Below are 17,671 nucleotides of genomic sequence, written 5' to 3' on the forward strand. Positions count from 1 at the left end.
GTAATGCTTAAAATCTCCACAAAGACAGTAAATCAGTTCAGTGACCTGAATTTACTTATAGAATCAAAGCAATGTAAGTTTGGAAGGGACGTCCAGAGGGTATCCGGTCCCACCCCCTGTATTAAGGCAGAACCAAACATACCTAGATCATCCCTGACAGTTGTTTGTCTAGCCTATTCTTAAAAACCTCCTGTGGTGGGCATTCTACAACTTCTATGGAAGCCTATTCCAGTACTTAACTATCCTTGTAGTTAGAAAGTTTTCCCTATAATCTAACCAAAGGCTCCCTTTCTGCAGATTAAGCCCGTTACTATTTGTCCTACCTTCAGTGGACAGGGAGAACAAGATCGCTCTCCTCTTTATAGCAGCCGTTAACTTATTTGAAGACTGTGATCAGCTCCCACTTCAGTCTTCTTTTCTCTAGAGTAAACATGCCCAGTTTTTTTTAACCTTTCCTCATAGGTCAGGTTTTCTAAACCTTTTATCATTTTTGTTTCTCTCCTGTGGACTCTCTTCAGTTTGTCCACATCTTTCCTGAAGCGTGGCACCCATATTGGACCCAGTACTCTAGCTGAGGTCTCATCAGGTGCCAAGTAGAACAGGACGATTCCCTTCCTTGTCCTACGTCTAACACTACTGATAATACACCCCAGAACTATATTCGCTTTTTTTGCACCTGCGTCACATTGTTGGCTCATGTTCAATTTGTGAACCACTATAACCCCCAGAACCTTTTCTGCAGCTCTGCCACCTGGCCAGTTATTCCTATTTTGTAGTTGTGCATTTGACTTTTTTTTCCTTCCTAAGTGAAATATTTTGCACTTAACCTTTATTGAATTTCATTTTGTTGATTTCAGACCAGTTTCTAATTTGTCAAGGTCATTTTGAATACTAATCCTGTTCTCCAAAGTACTTGCAGTCCCTCCCAGCTTGGTGTCATCTGTGAATTTTATAGGCGTACTCTCCACTCCACTATCCAAGTCATTAATAAAAATATTGAACGGTACCTGACCTAGGACTGATCCTTGGGGGACCCCACTAGATACGCCCTCCCAGTTTGATAGTAAACCATTGATAACTACTCTTTGAGTATGGTATTTCAATCAGTTGTGCACCAATCTTGTAGTAATTTTATCTAGATCATATTTCACTATTCTGCCTATGAGACTGTCATGCGGGACTGTGTCAAAAGCCTTGCTGGAAATCAAGAACGTCACGTCTACGGTTTACCCCCTACCAGCTAGGCCAGTAACCCTGTCAAAGAAGAAAATTAGATTGGTTTGACAGTATTTGTCCTTGACAATACCATGCTGGCTATTCCTTATAACCCTATTATCCTTTAGATGTTTACAAATTGATTGATAATAGTTTGTTCTAATATCTTTCCAGCTGTGGTTAAAAGGTTTTTGTTCTTATTTCCTGTTCGGACTTAGCCTCCCAAAACCCTGAAAATGAAAACTAAATTAGTTACTTGTGCAGGATTTTTCATTTGATGGGTTTGTGTGTGTGTGTGTGTGTGTGTGTGTGTGTGTGTGTGTGTGTGTGTGTGTGTGTGTGTGTGTGTGTGTGTGTGTGTTAAGATTCATGTTTGAGATTTCTAGATCGAAGCATTTTGTTGCGTTTCAGGCTTTCCTGTTAGGAGTTTCCTGTTTTTAATAAAGTTTCAGAACCCAAAGCTGTTGATTCTGTATTGCTCTAACTGAGCTTCGGGTACAGCATAGCAACATTTAAGGAGTAAATAAGAGTGTGTCTATATGCGACAGTGTTAATAGTATAAGCTAAGGTGTGAATTTAAACTGCGAGTTGTACCGATATAACTCTGCCCGCTGTGACACACTTTCTGAGGAACAAAAGTGCATTTTTTCGGTTTAATTTACACACTTTGGAAGGGGTTTAAGCTAAATCAAACAAACCCACACTCACCCAAATGAGTGTTCACCTAATGAGTTATTGGTATAACTATACTGGTATAACTGGCAAACTTTTTCCATATAGACAAGTTCTAAATCATTAACCTGAACTTCAGTGTAAGAAGATAAATCTGAGTGTGTTGATTATCTAAATACCCTCACAGGCTTAGTGGCAATGGGCCAAAAAAAAAAAAGTCTAAAAGAGTTAACTATTATCTGGTATTTTTATAAGATAAAAACACTGGTACCTAAAACAGTTAATAAATATTTATTACAGGGCTTCAGAGTAGCAGCCGTGTTAGTCTGTATCCGCAAAAATAACAGGAGTACTTGTGGCACCTTAGAGACTAACAAATTTATTAGAGCATAAGCTTTCGTGGGCTACAACCCACTTCTTCGGATGCATCCGAAGAAGTGGGTTGTAGCCCACGAAAGCTTATGCTCTAATAAATTTGTTAGTCTCTAAGGTGCCACAAGTACTCCTGTTATTATTACAGGGCTTGGTAACTTTAGCAGAGATCTACTAACTGTGGCCCCAGTTCAGCACAGCACTTAAACACATGCATCTGTGCTTTCCTGAATTGGGCCCTGGAGGACTAAAACCAGCAGATAGATATGAAAGATGAAGTTGGGGGCTCCACCAGCAAGGTCCAAGGGCAATGGCCTGGTGAGAAGGCCAGTTTTATTGCCTGTCTTAGCTACTGGGAACGTAGAGGGTTCTTGGATTTTTAGTAGGCTGCTGTCTCTGGAGTCTGCTTGGGGGACTCCATCTTTCAAATCCAGCCTTTAGCTATTTAGGGGTGTGATAAATGTAAATCTTCTCCCTATTCTATCAGGTGGATCAGAGAAAAGAAATTTCTCTCCCTTCTCCCCCACCGCACCTCCCCAATCCCAGAGCTTTCTGCCTGTTTGATGAGGTGAGGGGAAGTCTTCACTACTCTACCGTACCCCTCAGCCTCTTATTTTTTGTGCATTATCCTCCTCAGTAAATAACTCCAGTGCCTGCCTCTGTTGCCACTCACAGCTCTTTCTAGCAGCAGTATGAAATTGATATGGTTCTTGATAATTTCACACTAAGGCTGACTGACCAGTCATTAATTTTACTCTATTGCTGCTTGGCAAAGCTCTGAGCAGCAGTAGAAGTACTGAAGCTGTCTGTCTGCAGACTCTGGAGGGTAGCCATGGTTGACATTTGGAAGTTTGTGTTTGTAACCATAAGCACTAGATTTTTTTTTTTTTTTTTTAAATGACTGAAAGCTTAAATTTTGAATAAATTAATCCTTGTTCATCAGGGAGAACTTCCAATTCTCCACTAGTGTATAGGCAATTGCCTGCTTTCCAGCTCCATTTTATTGCAATTAAAAAAGCAACAACTCATTGTTAAGAAATGATTAACCAGTTGCAATATGTAATGAATAAGGTGCTTTTTATGGTGCCTCAGTAGCTAGTTGTAGTTGTGCAATTACAGCAAGGTGTGAGAGGTGGATTTTGGTTGACATCAAGATAACCTGAACAGTTTTCCTCTGGACTTATCTTTCTGCGTGTGCAGCAGATTGGTTCCAATTAACATTATTGTATCCCAAGAACATTTGAATTAAATGTTTAGCTGACTCAGCACCAGCAAGCAAAAGTAAATCTTAAACTAGTTCTACTAGTCCTGCTCATTCATTACTCCAAACCACTGCACTTTGACTTGATTGGCATTCCCTATTCAAGAGAAACCAGGATTGGAGTAGAGGGGATGCTGTGGGTCAGGATTGTAGAACAATTGCAGTTGTGTGTAGTCACTTGACTGGAGTAGCAGAAAATGCTGTAGGTCAGGTTTGAGTTATTGCAGGGTGGTGTGAGTAGAATCTCGCAAAGCTCTATCCATGGTATAGCTCAGTGTTTTTCAACCTTTTTTTGGGCAAAGGCACACTTGTTTCATGAAAAAAATCACGAGGCACACCACCATTAGAAAATGTTAAAAAATTTAACTCTGTGCCTATATTGACTATATATAAAGTAATTCTCTTGAATAGGAATCAAATAAACACAAAGAAAGTATTTTATAATTACTTTATTATGAAATAGTAAGTAAACAGAAATATGAAAAATTATAAAATACTTTATTCAGTGCGCAACCTGGGCCTGTTTGGCTGAACACAAAGCTGATATTCTGAGCTATTTATAGTCCTTAACATCAGTGGTGGGATTCAAAAATTTTAGTAACCAGTTCCGACATTCAAGCATGGTTTAATATTTTTTTCCCACGGCACACCAGGCAACATCTCGCGGCACACTAGTGTGCCGCGGAACAGTGGTTGAAAAACACTGGTATAGCTGGTTAAACCAGTGCTATTAGTTGGTTACTGATTTACTGTACTGACTTTGATAGTAATCTGATTGCATTCAGACTGACCGTTCCTTTAGGGGATTCCAAATGAGGTCTCTAACAAAGAAATGGCTAGGGCCCAAGTATTCCCAAACAGGAGAGAGCCTATGTCAATGAGTTCACTAATGTCAACAATTAAAGCACAGAGGGTGCACTTCTAACTTGTGGCCTTGAAGTTCCATGTAAACGCTGCATATTCTTAGACCTCCTACAGAATTTGATGATGTGTGCAAAGATTTGGTGTAAGCAGTGCAAAGTAACTCATTGTTGCAAGAGGTTGAATTTTGATAAACGACTGTTTAAGTAGTTTAACAAAAGAGTTCTGTGGTCAGGCTCAAACACTGCTAGAGATCATCTAAAATCTGAGACTGTTCCTTTGGCTAGCAAAATACACACTTGGCTGTTCTGTAGTGCCTTTCCTTGCATTATTTCAGTATTGATGGGCTATTTGAGGCAGCAACAGCTGTGACTTGCCCAAGGCCACTGGCAGAGTCAGCATTAGAATCCAGGACTCCTGATTCCCAGTCCTCTGTTCTGACCACTAAACCATACTGCTACAGATAAACACATGAATGTTGTTCTACAATGTACTAAGATTTTAGACGGCCAATTAAAACTCTTCTTGTACCACAACATGAAATTTCTTCCGTTTTTGTTTCTGTATTTCCTGCTCAGCTGGATATAGTCTCCATGACTTCCCTCTGAGGAGAAATTGGAAAGACTGGGACTGTTCAGAGAGAGGAAGGAAAAAATGAGGTATAGCAAATAATGAATGGCATAGAGCAGATACACAGGGTAAATAGAAGCACCCATTTATATAATGCAAGAACTAGGGGGCATCTAATGAATTTGGAAGGCAACACATTTAAAAACAGAAACAAAAGAATATTTGTTCACATAGCACATAGGCAGTTTATGGACTTCATTGCCATGCGATCTTGCTGAGACCAAGAGCTCAATAGGACCAAGAAAGGATTAGACAAGTATATGGATAAGAAAATTCACAGGCTAAAAAAGCTATAAGCTAAAAAGCATGCAGCGCTGAGCACGCGGACCGCAGCTCTCCTAACAAGCACCCAGTCTAGCTGGAGGCAGGCGAGGCCAGGGAACACGTGTTCTGTTTTCACTCACAGTTAAAAGCCAGGTAAGAGCCTAGTTTAGCCCGACTCCCTCCACCATCCACACAGAAACCTCTATCCTGGGTTTGCAGGTACGTTACACCCTTCCCAACTGGGGAGGAGGGGGCTAGAGCAGGGGTAGGCAACCTATGGCACGTGTGCCGAAGGCAACACGCAAGCTGATTTTCAGTGGCACTCACTGCCCGGGTCCTGGCCACCAGTCCAGGGGGCTCTGCATTTTAATTTAGTTTTAAATGAAGCTTCTTAAACACTTTAAAAACCTTATTTACTTTACATACAACAATAGTTTAGTTATATATTATAGACTTATAGAAAGAGACCTTCTAAAAACGTTAAAATGTATGACTGGCACGCGAAACCTTAAATTAGAGTGATTAAATGAAGACTCGGCACACCACTTCTGAAAGGTTGCCGACCCCTGGGCTAGAGCCTGAGCTTCACTTTAATTCAGGCTGGAACCTGCCCATTTTGCAGTGAGCACGCAGGCCAGGTCACTCAAGTGTTGGTAGTCCTCCAGCGCCCCTTCCACAATTCCCCCGAAGGCCAGACACATTCTCCCACAACTGACTTGGAAAGAGTCCTAGGAAGTCTCAGCACAAAGGACCCTGGGATATGCCTCCAGACACCACAGCAAGTGCAGAAACAGTGAGGACACAGTGACGTGTATAGGGCTGTGCTGGGGGAACATTTGTACCTGGGCTAGGCTAACCTGGGTGCCAGTCACCTAAGTTAACTGCAATGAGGACACACCCACAGACAGCGAGAGCCCCTGCTGTGAGCACGGCAGTCTTTCTCCCAGCCAGAGATGGGGTTAGCTGGGCTGAGGGGAATTTACAAAATCTGTCGAGGAAAGATCAAGGTGTAAGGAAGACCCTGATGTATTGGCCTTTTATTGTTTTTACCCTTTGCTCTACAAGCTTTGTATCTTTGTACAATGCTTTGTTTTGAAGGCACTGTTTTTGAATCATTTTAATCAACTCCCTGGTCACAGGTCCCTGGAGTGAAAGGGCTGACCGATACCAAATGCAGTTGGGCAGGTGACATTAACACGGTTAGGAAACTGGGGCTGTTGCCCAGAGACCCAGTCCCAGAGTGGGTGGACTGCATGGGTCTGCCAGAGTGAGGTGCAGGAAGCCCTAATCTGTCACCTAAGAGGTGCACTTGAGAGGGGCTAAAAGTGATATAAGGCACAGTTCATCTTGTAACCATGACCGATGTAATTTCTTATGCTGAGGCTATAAATCAACCTCCAACTATTGGGGGAATGGAGAAAAACGGCAGGGTTTCTTGTCTCTTTCTCTGAAGCAGCTAGTGCTGGCCACTGTCAGAGATAAGATACTGGGCAGATGCACCCCTGGTCTGATCCAGTCTGGCACTTCCTATGTTCCAGTATTCCTCTACTGCTGCCCAGTCTTGCATGGCAATCAGCATAAGGAAACTGGCAGGAGAGCATTACCTGGAACAGTTTTGCCTGAAAACAGCTGGGTAATGCAAACATTTCCTATCCTTTCCTCTGCTTTCTCAAATTTGGCAATACTGTTATCACCTGCTGAGTGATGCTATAATGAGGCTTTACTCATTTACACAACAAAATGGTCATTGAACTCTGTCAATATCAAACTCCAGTAACAGTCCAAAACTTGTTATGCCACAATTTAAATTGGCTATGTAGGTTTAATAATATTTGCAAGAGACTCTGTCTGAAGAAATCACTGAGATCTTTTGAAATGAACCGTAAAAACTGGCCATCAGCCCTCTCCGTTCAAGACCGATGTTGTCTGTTTTAAGTGCACTTCAGGAAAAGCTTCAGCTTTTAAGTCTTTATTGTAGTTACCATAAAAATACTAAAATTCCATTTTCAGTCGAAATATCAGAGCTTGCTCAAAGCTGCTGGTACATTTGTGTGTCATACGGAGATGTCATGACAACTTTGCGCTATGGGTAATGAGTCTAATTTCATTTAAAGCTTGCTTTAAATTACTAACCCCTCCGTTTCTTTCCAGGAGCTCCCACAAAAAAGAAAATGGGTTAATGAGAGAGCCTTTTAATTGTACAATTTACTTTGTTGGATAATGTGTGTTATATTTTAAAGGACCAGGTGACCTTTTTGGGGAGACACCCAGAAAATATCCTGCAGGAAATAATCCTGCATTTGCCACATGAAGCTGGACTAGACAGGATCTAAAAGATCACTTCTATGATTCTACAAACCCCATCTTATAACATGACATGTTGCTTGTGTGCATGGGTTTTGTGAGTCCCATCAAAGATCATGAGAATTGTATAGTTAAAAACCCAGTATATTTCTATATGCCCATTGCACTGTGTAGAGTACTGCAAATGCACTGTTTCATAAATGCAAGCTCTTTCCATGAGCTGAGTAAATTGGGTTTTTAATTATCCATGTGTAATATTTGGGAAGCTGTGTTGGGTAACCTGATGCTGATGTCAGGTAAAATATGGTGCAGGTGAATATTAGTAGAGCTCTGAAAATTAAAACTCGATCAAATGCAGTTTTAATCTCTGCTTTGTATTTCTGCACCTTCCAAGTGCCAGCCAATTAAAAAGAAATGAAATGCTCTGTATGCAGTGCCCTGGGTCATCTATGCTGACGCGATTGCACTGGTGTATCTAGGAGACGTTTATTAGGATTCAGACATGAGTTCTTAGAGGAACGTAACTTTTTTTTTTTTTTTTTTAGGGTGATTTGCCAGGGGAGATGTGTTCTCAGGAACCGTTTTTGTTATGTTTGTTTTTTTAAACACCTACTGTTCGTTCAGCTTTGGCTCAGTCATATACAGGAGTCTATGCACAGATACCCATGGATTTTTTCAGTGGGCTTTGGATAAAGCCTTAAATTCCTAAGCACAAATTTTCCCCTGCAGAAGTCCCAGTGAGCTAGGGATAAGATCATCCCAGGATAGGGACAGGTGAGCAATGTACAAAGGGGATGTGGTGGAGGGGTGTAGTCTTCCAGAGGCAGGGAAAAAATCCATTGCTGCCCTGCTTTCGATTCACTTAATAGTTCTTTGGCTTAATTAGAGAGCGTTCTTAGCTTCCATCAGCAAGTGTATTTTGCACAGTTAAATTAAAAAAAACCTCAAGACAGGCAAAATTCCTCTTGATATTCACAATGATGGTTTTAGTCTTTAATCTCTGTAGTACAAATCAAAGGACTGAAAGCTTTGTGCTCGCAATAAACTTGTGAGAGCTGAGAATTGTCAATTTCAGATTTTAATGTGCATCCAATCATCACCCTCTTCTCCCCCCCCCTCCCCCATTTAAAAAAAAATTTTTTTTGCTCCCACCCTTATAACATGATGAACACTTCAGGTTACAGCAGGGTCATTTCCCCTGCTAGACTCCCATGATTCCCTGTCAGTGTGATCACCATCCAAGCACTTCAAAGTGTAATGAGGTCATATGTTTCCCCCAGGCAGGCGGCTGGCCTGCTTGCTCTTTGAGAAGGGACTTTATGTTGATAAAGTGTGACAACAATGATGCTGGTTTAAAAGGTACTGTTGTCAACTTAGCCTTCTGTTGCATTTATTCAGTGTTTCATTTAAAAATAGCAATTGGACTCTGCTTTGTTAGACAAAGGGAGGGGAAGGTTTCTATCTTCTAAATGGAGGGTGACCCCAGAGTTGCTGCCAAAACAGATTTAGAGCAAATTCTGTTGTCTGATGTTTTCCTTCACTAGTCATGCTGCCCATTTATTTTCAATTTGCATTTGTTGGGAAGACATTAAAAATAAGTTGGAAATAAAACAGCCTCTTCGTTCCTCCCTACATTTGGAGAACAAAATCACCTTTCAGTTGGGTTGTTTTTAGATTAAAGTTACCATTTGGGGGGAATGGACTATTTGTTTGGAATAACACATCCTTTGAATAAAACATTAACATCTTTAGAGCAGAATTTAACTTCACTTGGTTTACCTATAATTCCCTGTTTAGATTGTGTGGAGGTCACTGTGACCAGATGCTTTCAATGATTGATATCATAACTGCAGAGTTGCTGCATCGTCGCAAAATTGCATGCACCCAGTTACTTGGGACAGTTGAGAAAAATATAATTCCCTTTATCATTGGAATAAGGCTTACCAAGGAGAGACTGTGCCTAGCTGCTAGATTTTCATGGTGATTTTGCAAGGCTGGGTTACTAGCCCTCTCAGTTAAACTGTAGTTCAGGACAGGGGTAAACTTCAAATTTTAGCACCAAAAAAAACCACCCCAACCCTTCTCACACACGAGTAACTTTGGTGGCTGTCCAGTATGTGGAATTTAGGTTTCCCTATACTTGTGGCTTTGAACATGACCCAGGTCAGCAGAAGGCATCAAGGAATTATAGTTAGAACAAAGAAACACATGACACTTCATGTTTGTTTGCCTCTCTCATGCAAGGATCACAGAGCATTTTACAAAGGTAGATAAGAATTATTTTCATTTAATAGCTAGGGAAACCGAGGCACTGAAACTTGAATTCTTCTTCTCCCTTGCCTCAAAACACACATTCTACCTGAAAAATCTTTGCCAAATGTAGAACCCTTGTTTTCTTTGGAGTGGAGAAGGAAGGGGAATGAACGTTTTACATGGGGGAGACGAGGAAATATTTTCTAACCATTCCCTTTTAAGGGAAGTTGAAAGCAATGTTAAGGATGGAGTAGTAGCCTTCTGCTTGTCGCAACTTCCCTGCTTGTCTAAGTTGCATCTATAACAAGCATCACTGTGTATAACGCAGTACGACCGTTTCTCATTTCTAAAGTGTCCATCCCTGTAGTAGCCACACACAATATGCAGAATCATTAGACTATTAATATGTAACTCACACTCTTGTGTTCATATTTTAGGGAAAAACACAGAATTTGTCATCCATTAAAAGAAACAGAAGTTATAAAGTTTCCAGCAGTCAAGAGGACCTTGCCAGAGAGGCAGGGAGCCTGCTTTTTGGGGTGTCTCAGTCTTTGCACAGTGACATGGTTTGTAAGGTAATCTCCCAGTGGCCCATTATCTCTGGGGCATTGTAACAATCCCTTAGGCCATTAGTCTATTTTAGGGAGTCCTTAATCTGCAGAGCTTTGAGGATAGGGAGCCTTTAATCCATTGATCTGTGCATGCACTCTTCAATTTTTCATGCTAAAAAAATCCATAGGCAAAGTAGTGTGTTGTGCGAGCTGTGTGTACCTGATCTAAGGATGAAATAACTTGTCTTTTTAAAAACACTTGAAAGAACCACTGTAGTTTACAATGTGGAATAATCACCTGTACAGTCAAAGTCACATAACTGCAATAAATAAACCCTGAAACTAGAAAACTGAGGCTTTTTCCTCTGCTCAGACTAAAAATTGGTCAAACTGACTTTTTTTCCCCCTCCAAAATTTGATAATAAAATTTTGCTCCAGTGATTTAAACATCATAAGTCAGGTCTCAGCCTAAGGCAAATTTTTTTTATGACACAGAACACTCTGAAATGAGAGGTTTATAATGGGTAAGCTGACATAACCTTTACTATAGTGACTCTAGCTGCTGGAATCACACTTCATGTTACCCTCTGAGTTATTTCCTGTATATTCCAATTTACTGCCACTTCATTTAATCCAAAAGTCCTATGAATGGGTCCATTAAATAAATAGTTTTCAAACAACAAGTCTTACAGCCATTCATTCTCAAACTTTTTAGTTGTAATGTGCAATTATAATGTACACCTATGGCTTTTATCTGCCTTTATAAAGGGGAGACTAACAACCAGTTTTGGCTATTGGGTAACTCCCAATAAAAGCCAGAAATGACAGATGATAGTTTATTAGGATTTCTTAAATCATCCTTGTGTTTCCTTCTCTGCAAGATTTAGGGGTTTTTTTGTTTGTTTGTTTTTAAACAACAATTCAACACTTTCTTAATTTGAAAGTTGATTTTTTTTTTTTTGGCACATTACCAATACCACGTCTTCACCATTCAGTTTTCACTGCAAGTAGGTCAATGAAAAAACTTTTGTTCATATTTGGTTTCTAGTCTTTCTTTTTGTGGTTCGCAGTGCTTCAGTGGTTAGGTTTCTGGTTGCTGTTTGAGAGAGGTTAATGTCCAAGAAAGCTGTCTTCATTGAATTAAAAAATGTAATGCAGATATTACTAGTAGATTTTGCAGAATGTATTGTTTAAATCTAAATTTTAGCTATAAATTTGTGTCCTTTTATACATGTAAATACTCATAGTTGTCTTCATATAGGTTATTTTTTTAAGTGCTATCTTACTAGAAGCCATCATATTGTATAGTACCTAGTACCCTCTCATTTTAGAATTCATCCGTTTTTTTTGGTTTTTGGCAAAATCTTGTGTTGAAATCTCTGTGGTTTAGATTCTTTAACAAATGACATTTTAAAGACGTTAATAAAATTATTCTTAATCATGCTTATTACAGCAGTGTCTAAGGGACAACCAAGAAAGGGGCCCCATAGTGCTGAGTGGCGTACAAATTAGAGTACTAAGTGGTCCTGGCCCTGAGGAGCTTACAGTCTAATCAGACAAGGCAGACACAGGTTGGGGGAAGGACTAGAACACGCAAGCAGGGTGAACTATGTGATAGTAGCAAACCTCATGTTAGTTTTGGGTGTGGCTTGAACTAATATGAACTAATGGAGTTGTATGTGAAATAGAGATGAAAACCATGCTGGACTGTCCCCCTCGCTGCGTAGCCTCAAGAAAAGGTATTAATCTACTCCACTTGGAGAAGAAAATCCCACGTGCTTTAATAATTGCCCTCTGAAGCTGCTTTAAACATTGTAGAGTCCTCGAGGTTTAAACAGGTGGCTTTCTTAAAACATAGCTGATACAAGTCATTTCCATTCAAAAACCTCTAGTTATACGTTAGTTATTTAAAAAAAAATGTTTTAGACTGAAATGTGAAAAACAAGGTCTCAGGCAGATGCATTCTTTATATTAATTTTTTCACCTTACCAAAATAAAAATTTGTTGTTTTTAAATTGCGTGAAGGGGGAGAGGGACAGCCTCAGAGACCTATTGGTGGCAGGCAAGCTTTACAGTTTGTGATCACCAAGTTATGAAGTTCTTTGGGAACACTGCTGGAGAGGGATGTTGCCCCAAGTGATGAGAGGACCAGTCACAGAGAGACAACGGGGACTTAAACAGATACTGGTTCCTAACGCTAATTTGAGTGGCGGCGTGGGGTCAAAGGTTGAGTCTAAATCTTCTGTTTCCCATAGAGGTGGCGAGCATGCAGAAGGTGGTGCCTTGTCCCAGCTGAGAAGAGGAGTGTTTCATGTTGCTACTGTGGTGACAGGCATGCTGTCTAATTGAGGGAAGAATCAGCACTCCCAAGGGTCCTCCGCATAGACATGGTGTTACGAATAGCCTGATACAGAGTGGGACAACAGTGCTGATGCTGTTCCAGGTCAGGAAGGAGCAATATGTTTGGAAGGGGGAAGATGGAATGTGTAGCCCATTAAAAGCGGATCCCTTGCAGCCTAAATGGTATGTTGTCCAAACAGGAGGACATAGAGAGGTGGAAATCAGTTTGTGGAGGCCTTGTCTCCCAAAAAAGTGAAAATTCCAGACCTCAGACATTTCCCCACTTTACTCATTTGTTTCCCTAGCGTTGACCTGTATTTTATGGGTTAGTTGATATGGCTCGCCACTGATCGCATCCGACCAGAAGATGTATAGGTTCTTGTCCAATTCAGACGACAGGCTCCGAGAACTCAGAGAGTTCTATGTCGGGAGAGGACTCTCAGGGTGCTTGGCAAAAACACTTGCACTGAGGACAATACCAAATTGATAAAAACTTTATTGAGATTAACAAAAGAATAATGCTATGAAACTTATGACTGCAAAGCAGTAAAATAATTCCAAAACTCCTGGTGGTAGCATTCCTATTATAAGTACCTTAACCTAACAAACTCTCACCCTTCCTTGAGGACCCGGTAATAGGAGGTGAAGGACCAGCCTTACTCCTGGCATGCCCGATAACACGATGATTCTGGCTTCCCCAATAGTTAGGAATCAAGTATCAGGGGGTAGCCGTGTTAGTCTGTATCTACAAAAACAACAAGGAGTCTGGTGGCATCTTAAAGACTAACAGATTTATTTGGGCATAAGCTTTCGTGGGTAAAAACCTCACTTCTTCAGATGCATAGAGTGAAAGTTACAGATGCAGGCATTCTATACTGACACATGGGCTCTGCTCCCTGCTCTCCATGTGTCAGTATAGAATGCCTGCATCTGTAACTTTCACTCTATGCATCTGAAGAAGTGAAGTTTTTCCCCACGAAAGCTTATGCCCAAATAAATCTGTTAGTCTTTAAGGTGCCACCAGACTCCTAATAGTTAGGAATGTTGAGTAGTTCGACTATACTACACAAGCTGAGCTGATAGAAGATATAATGATCGGTAGATAAAAATATAGTCTATAGAATATAGGAGAACAAAGAAGAAAAAGCCCCCTAAGATATCCTTACATGGTACTTTATAGGATCCTGACGCTATATAATTCAGGCCCAACCTACTATACCCAAATCTTATTTCCGTACCCTAAGAAGTTTATGGGTACACTTATCCTATAGGTTAGTGGATTATGACACTTACTTTCTACATATTAATAAGGATTATTTTACTCCAAAAACTGCCAACCTAGGCTTTCCTGGCGACTTCCAGGTTTGTGGTATACCCTGCAGTTACCAACCGGTTGCAGACACTGGATAAACCTGTTCAGTGTTGTGTGTAGTTCCTCTCTTTGGTTCCCCAAAGTTCAGGGACCGTTTCTATCTGTGCCAAAGATTGCCAGCTTTTATGCTGACTTACTCTTAACTGATTAAACTTTTAGTTATTTAGCAGATCTTACTGGATACAGGCCGGTAGGCTTCTTGCATTTCAGCAAAACTTATTCTATGTATAATTATTAGGAAATACATCATATGCCTCGACACATCCTAAATTCATAGGAATTACTACTGATAAAATATAAGGATCATGTATGAAATGGATTAATTCAGAAAGAGAAACATATTCTATGATACGGCTGGCTGGATTAGTAGGATATAATAGCTAGCAAAGTAATCCTATGGGCTACACTAGTTAAAGCCAAAGTGGTTTTAATCAACTTCCATGAGACTTTCTTGCCTCCTTTTCTTTTTCTTTTTCTTCCCCCAGGGAAGCACAATGGGTGACTTTGCTAAAATGACTCCGTCCGACTCGAACCACCCATATCCGAGCAATTCCAAGTATCGATTCACACGCTACTCATGTTCTTTATTTTATTGCTTTGCGTCAAGGAGGGGTCTGAGTCTTTGCTTAGGATTTTTTCCAAATCAGACCTTCAGAATGCAGGTTTCTCACATTGAAGTTCTGCTTACAAGTCTTCTGTTCTCCCTATAAAAGTCTTAGTAAAAGTATCCACCTGCAGCTGTTGGAAATATTCCAACATGGCTTAGATGTGAATTGATAAACACTGGTGTGTCTGCAGCAACTTGTATTTTAACTTTGCTCAGTATGTTTGTTTCAAGGCAAGTGAAAGTCTGCAAGGACTTGGATAAGTGGATTATTTTTGTTGTACCTGCTGCAGCTCCTTTGTATCAAATCGGAATCTTGGTTATCTTCAGTACTAAGTTCTGCCACGACACCTGAGAGGGACCAGTGTAGGGTTGTTCCCTATCCTATATTTTCTAGTAGATTATCCATTTTAGTATTAGGTATATTTTCTTTCTTTCCTCATAGAGCTGGAAGGGACCCCGAAAGGTCATCGAGTCTAGCCCCCTGCCTTCACTAGCAGGACCAAGTACTGATTTTGCCCCAGATCCCTATGTGGCCCCCTCAAGGATTGAACTCACAACCCTGGGTTTAGGAGGCCAATGCTCAAACCACTGAGCTATCCCAACAAGAGGTCTGGTCCTTCCCTTGTGTGGAACTGTTCTGGATGTACTTGATTTTCCCTTTCACAATTTCATTCCATTACTGTTTGTTATGCTCCCTTGAATCACCCTACATAATTCCTCTCCATTCTCTTCAAATATGTTCAGCTGGCTGTCGGCTCTCCCTTTGCATGCCTTAACTACGCTGTTGTTAATTGACATGCATGCTGAGATGCATTTTCGTAAAAAGCTAGCCCCCTTACCATTTTTAGCAATATTATATGATGTAAATGGTACACTAAAGGAAGCTATTTCCTCTTCGGTGAGGGAAGCATTTTGGTGTTCCAAGACCGTGACAAGTTTCTGGCCCTCTGTATGTGATGCCAACCTACATTAGAGAGCTAGTTCAGCAAAGAATGTTGCCTGGCAATCTTTACCCTGATCCCAAAGCCTGGAAATCCATACACATTACCAGCAAACAATGCGCTCTCTAAACCTTTTCAGCTGCTGGTAGCTTTCTGAAAGTATGTGGTCCTTTCCCCATAGCAGCGAACTGTGCATAATCCTCAGTCATAAGTGAATAGCCGGCATATGGGGGTCCGTATATAAATTTCTCCGTATGTGTAGACTGCAGAGCCTGATGGTTTAAATCTAATAGACTATTCTCTAACAGAAAGTGCCTTCTAGACAGGCTAGTATATTATGTTTGAATCCTACCGTGATATTTTAATCTTCAGTTTTAATCATTGTTCTGCATGAAGAGATGCAGACTTTAAGCTGTTGACTCAACTGTTGTCACTGCCCTCCCATACAAGAAAATGTGACCGTCCTCTGATAACAATTGATACACAACCATACCACATCCTTCTTGGGTTATCAAGCGACTTTGTTTAGACAGTGGGACCTGCGCTTGCTCATGAGGAGCAGTGATTCTTTCACATGACTTTGTAGCTGGGATTCCTGTGGTTTTATTTAATTGAAATTTCACACAAATGTACTTGCAATAAAGCGGCAACCACTTATTACAAGAGAATACACATCCTAGAAGAAGGCAGCATGAATGCCAAACTACCTTGTGTATGGGGGAGAGGAGGCGAGGGAGGAGGTGTGGGAGTAATATTCACCACAAATTCATCTGCTCCCAGTAATCATCCAGAAACTGCTTCCAAATAAAATCATAACTGGGAATTTTCTCGCCATCTTGGCCTTGTCTAATGGAGCATTAATCAGCACCTCTATACAACATGTCTTCTCTACCTCTTCATCAGAATAGACCTTTACTCTCTAAATTTAAAAGTTTGCTTCTGTGAAAGCGTAAATCTTTGCAACATTTCGGCAAGTAATCGCTCCCCTGTGGGGAACCTGAGCCACAGATAAATGAAGCGATTTCCCACGGACCACAGAGAGTCATGGCACAGCCAGAATTAGGACTTTGAGAATCTGGCTTCCAGTCCCATTCTGAGTCCACAAAAGCACATGACCTCTCCTGACGTTTTTATACGTCATGTAAAGCTAAACCTATTTCTCATGTTGGCTGTAACTTTTCCTTCTCTTTTCTTATTTTTTTAAATGAAGCTATATAGTAACGCTTATTTTTATTAGAAAAATTTAGCAAGTGTCTCCTTGTGTTACTTACGGTTGATGATGTCACCGCACTGCAAAGTGGTATAGTGGATGGACTGAATATTTTGCACCTATTGTACTTGTCAAGTGGACTCAATGGGGCTGACAACGGGAAAAGAACTTAGTGGCCCAAGGTGCATTGTGTGGCTGATAACCTAGACTTAAAATATTTAGTCTCTTCAGTACAAGGTTAGAACATCTCATTAGCCAAGGCTTGTGCTGCAGTCAGCCAACCTAAACATTCTTTATGCAAAGTGTCTGCAGCAGGAAAGCAACTTTGCATTGACTTGGGCTTCAGAGCCCTTATACACTGAGCTACCATATATAAGCATGCAGGCAGATCTGGATACAGAAGAGCCCCCCCATGTGTTTAAAATGTTTACAGTGCTATTGCCAGAACTGAATCTGTTTGCAACAGGTCACGCACCTCAGAAGGTGAGGGACATGAGTGTGTACGTCTTCATTTCGAGATGCAAAAAAGAGTATTAATTTTATTAATACTTATGTGGTGCTTTACAAACATTATTATAGTCTTAATGCACCTGTGACCTCGGTAAACTCTAATGCTGTTTTGCAGAAGCATATATTGAGGCACCGAGATTGAGCAGTGAATCCAAGGTTATGCAGCAAGTTAACAGCAGATCCAGGAATGGAACCCAAGATTCCTGACTTTGGTCTAACCACTAGACCACACTGCTTCTCATAACTCAACTGTCCACATTTTTACTCAAAGCAGATATCAACTGGGTTGAGAATGAAAGGTCATTTCA

General features: G+C 40.7%; 1 protein-coding gene across 1 annotated transcript in view; it reads left to right on the top strand.

The window, feature by feature from the left end:
* The window catches only part of KIAA0319L (KIAA0319 like), a 51,924-nt gene that overhangs the window by 1,330 nt on the left and 32,923 nt on the right, over positions 1–17,671 (top strand). The gene's annotated exons all lie outside the window — the stretch shown is intronic.

The sequence above is a fragment of the Emys orbicularis genome, chromosome 23 (assembly GCF_028017835.1).
Source record: "Emys orbicularis isolate rEmyOrb1 chromosome 23, rEmyOrb1.hap1, whole genome shotgun sequence".
Classification (NCBI taxonomy): Eukaryota; Metazoa; Chordata; order Testudines; family Emydidae; genus Emys; species Emys orbicularis.